The sequence below is a fragment of the Leiobunum rupestre genome, chromosome 10, assembly GCF_980474605.1.
Source record: "Leiobunum rupestre chromosome 10, qqLeiRupe1.1.hap1, whole genome shotgun sequence".
Lineage (NCBI taxonomy): Eukaryota > Metazoa > Arthropoda > Arachnida > Opiliones > Sclerosomatidae > Leiobunum > Leiobunum rupestre.
Genome location: NC_143393.1, coordinates 13,326,240 through 13,328,739, shown reverse-complemented (window position 1 = coordinate 13,328,739; position 2,500 = coordinate 13,326,240). Strand labels below are relative to the sequence as shown.

General features: G+C 47.6%; 9 non-coding genes across 9 annotated transcripts in view; all 9 read left to right on the top strand.

Annotated features, from left to right (window-relative positions):
- Positions 1–392: 392 nt before the first annotated feature.
- Positions 393–464, top strand: TRNAP-UGG (transfer RNA proline (anticodon UGG)). Its single transcript has one exon. It is a non-coding gene; the product is annotated as a tRNA-Pro (tRNA).
- An 88-nt stretch (positions 465–552) lies between these two features.
- TRNAP-UGG (transfer RNA proline (anticodon UGG)) lies at positions 553–624 on the top strand. The gene has a single exon. It is a non-coding gene; the product is annotated as a tRNA-Pro (tRNA).
- An 87-nt stretch (positions 625–711) lies between these two features.
- TRNAP-UGG (transfer RNA proline (anticodon UGG)) lies at positions 712–783 on the top strand. The gene has a single exon. It is a non-coding gene; the product is annotated as a tRNA-Pro (tRNA).
- A 246-nt stretch (positions 784–1,029) lies between these two features.
- Positions 1,030–1,101, top strand: TRNAP-UGG (transfer RNA proline (anticodon UGG)). The gene has a single exon. It is a non-coding gene; the product is annotated as a tRNA-Pro (tRNA).
- Positions 1,102–1,496: 395 nt separating this feature from the next.
- On the top strand, positions 1,497–1,568 carry TRNAP-UGG (transfer RNA proline (anticodon UGG)). Its single transcript has one exon. It is a non-coding gene; the product is annotated as a tRNA-Pro (tRNA).
- Positions 1,569–1,655: 87 nt separating this feature from the next.
- Positions 1,656–1,729, top strand: TRNAP-UGG (transfer RNA proline (anticodon UGG)). Its single transcript has one exon. It is a non-coding gene; the product is annotated as a tRNA-Pro (tRNA).
- Positions 1,730–1,973: 244 nt separating this feature from the next.
- On the top strand, positions 1,974–2,045 carry TRNAP-AGG (transfer RNA proline (anticodon AGG)). The gene has a single exon. It is a non-coding gene; the product is annotated as a tRNA-Pro (tRNA).
- An 87-nt stretch (positions 2,046–2,132) lies between these two features.
- On the top strand, positions 2,133–2,204 carry TRNAP-GGG (transfer RNA proline (anticodon GGG)). The gene has a single exon. It is a non-coding gene; the product is annotated as a tRNA-Pro (tRNA).
- Positions 2,205–2,441: 237 nt separating this feature from the next.
- TRNAP-UGG (transfer RNA proline (anticodon UGG)) overlaps positions 2,442–2,500 on the top strand; it is a 72-nt gene continuing 13 nt past the window's right edge. Inside the window, exon 1 of the tRNA in view lies at positions 2,442–2,500. This exon is cut by the window's right edge and continues 13 nt beyond it. This is a non-coding gene — a tRNA (tRNA-Pro).

Here is a 2,500-nt window from a genome sequence, read left to right as displayed (position 1 = left end):
ATCCCGGACGAACCCGCGGAAAATCTTCCTACAAATCAGTTTTATGAAGGAGACTTCAACGGGATATTTACATATTGAGGGCAAAGTAACGTGGTCCGTTGGTCTCGGGGTATGATTCTCGCTTTGGGTGCGAGTGGTCCCGGGTTAAAATCCCGGACGGACCCCGCGGAAAATCTTTCTACGAATCAGTTTTATGGAGGAGACTTCAACGGAATATTCACATATTGACCGCAAAGTAACATGGTCCGTTTGTCTAGGGGTATGATTATTGCTTCGGGTGCGAGAGGTCCCGGGTTAAAATCCCGGACGGACCCCGCGGAAAATCTTTCAACGAATCAGTTTTATGGAGGAGACTTCAACGGAATATTCACATATTGGGAGCAAAGTAATATGGTCCGTTGGTCTAGGGGTATGATTCTCGCTTTGGGTGCGAGAGGTCCCGGGTTCAAATCCCGGACGGACCCAGCTGAAAATCTTTCTACCAATCAGTTTTTATGGAGGAGTCTTCAACGGGTTAGGCTACATATTCACATATTGAGAGCATTGTAACACGGTCCGTTGGTCTAGGGGTATGATTCTCGCTTTGGGTGCGAGAGGTCCCGGGTTCAAATCCCGGACGGACCCCGCGGGAAATCTTTCTAACAATCAGATTTATGGAGGAGGCTTCAACGGATTGGGCTACATATTCACATATTGAGAGCACACTAACATGGTCCGTTGGTCTAGGGGTTTGATTCTCGCTTTGGGTGCGAAAGGTCCCGGGTTCAAATCCCGGACGGACCTTGCGGAAGATCTTTCTACAAACCAGTTTTATGGAGAAGTTTTCAACGTGTTAAGCTACATATTCACATATTGAGAGCAAAGTAACATGGTCCGTTGGTCTAGGGGTATGATTCTCGCTTTGGGTGCGAGAGGTCCCGGGTTTAAATCCCGGACGAACACCGCGGAAAATCTTTCTACCGATCAGTTTTATGGAGGAGACTTCAACGGGTTATTCAAGATATTCACATATTGTGAAAAAGGCAACATGGTCCGTTGGTCTAGGGGTATGATTCTCGCTTTGGGTGCGAGAGGTTCCGGGTTCAAATCCCGGACGGACCCCGCGGAAAATCTTTCTACGAATCAGTTTTATGGAGGAGACTTCAACGGGATATTCACACATTGAGAGTAAAGAAACGTGGTCCGTTGGTCTCGGGGTATGATTCTCGCTTTGGGTGCGAGAGGTCTCGCGTTCAAATCCCGGACGGACCCCTCGGAAAATCTTTCTAACAAATAGATTTATGGAGGAGTCTTCAACGGGTTAGGCTACATATTCACATATTGAGAGCAAACTAACATGGTCCGTTGGTCTGGGGTATGATTATCGCTTTGGGTGGGAGAGGTCCCGGGTTCAAATCCTAGACGGACCCCGCGGAAAATCTTTCTACCGATCAGATTTATGGAGGGGACTTCAACGGGTTATTCAAGATATTCACATATTGAGAGCAAATTAACATGGTCCGTTGGTCTAGGGGTATGATTCTCGCTTTGGGTGCGAGAGGTCCCGAGTTCAAATCCCGGACGGACCCCGCGGAAAATCTTTCTACCGATCAGTTTTATGGAGGAGACTTCAACGGGTTATTCAAGATATTCACATATTGTGAAAAAGGTAACATGGTCCGTTGGTCTAGGGGTATGATTCTCGCTTTGGGTGCGAGAGGTCCCGGGTTCAAATCCCGGACGGACGCCGAGGAAAATCTTTCTACCAATCAGGTTTATGGAGGAGACTTCAACGGGTTTTTCAAGATATTCACATTTTGAGAGCGAAGTAACATGGTCCGTTGGTCTAGGGGTAGGATTCTCGCTTTGGGTGCGAGAGGTCCCGCGTTCGAATCCCGGACGGACCCCGCGGAAAATCTTTCTAACAATCAGATTTATGGAGGAGACTTCAACTGGTTATTCAAAATATTCACATATTGTGAAAAACGTAACATGGTCCGTTGGTCTAGGGGTATGATTCTCGCTTAGGGTGCGAGAGGTCCCGGGTTCAAATCCCGGACGGACCCCGTGGAAAATCTTTCTACCAATCAGTTTTATGGAGAAGACTTCAACGGGTTAGGCTTCATATTCACATATTGAGAGCAAAACAACATGGTCCGTTGGTCTAAGGGTATGATTCTCGCTTGGGGTGCGAGAGGTCCCGGGTTAAAATCCCGGACGGACCCCGTGGAAAATCTTTCTACGAATCAGTTTTATGGAGGAGACTTCAACGGGAAATTCACATATTGAGAGCAAAGTAACATGGTCCGTTGGTCTAGGGGTATGATTCTCGCTTTGGGTGCGAGAGGTCTCGCGTTCAAATCCCGGACGGACTCCTCGGAAAATCTTTCTAACAATCAGATTTATGGAGGGGACTTCAACGGGTTATTCAAGATATTCACATATTGAGAGCAAAACAACATGGTCCGTTGGTCTAGGGGTATGATTCTCGCTTTGGGTGCGAGAGGTCCCGGGTTCAAAT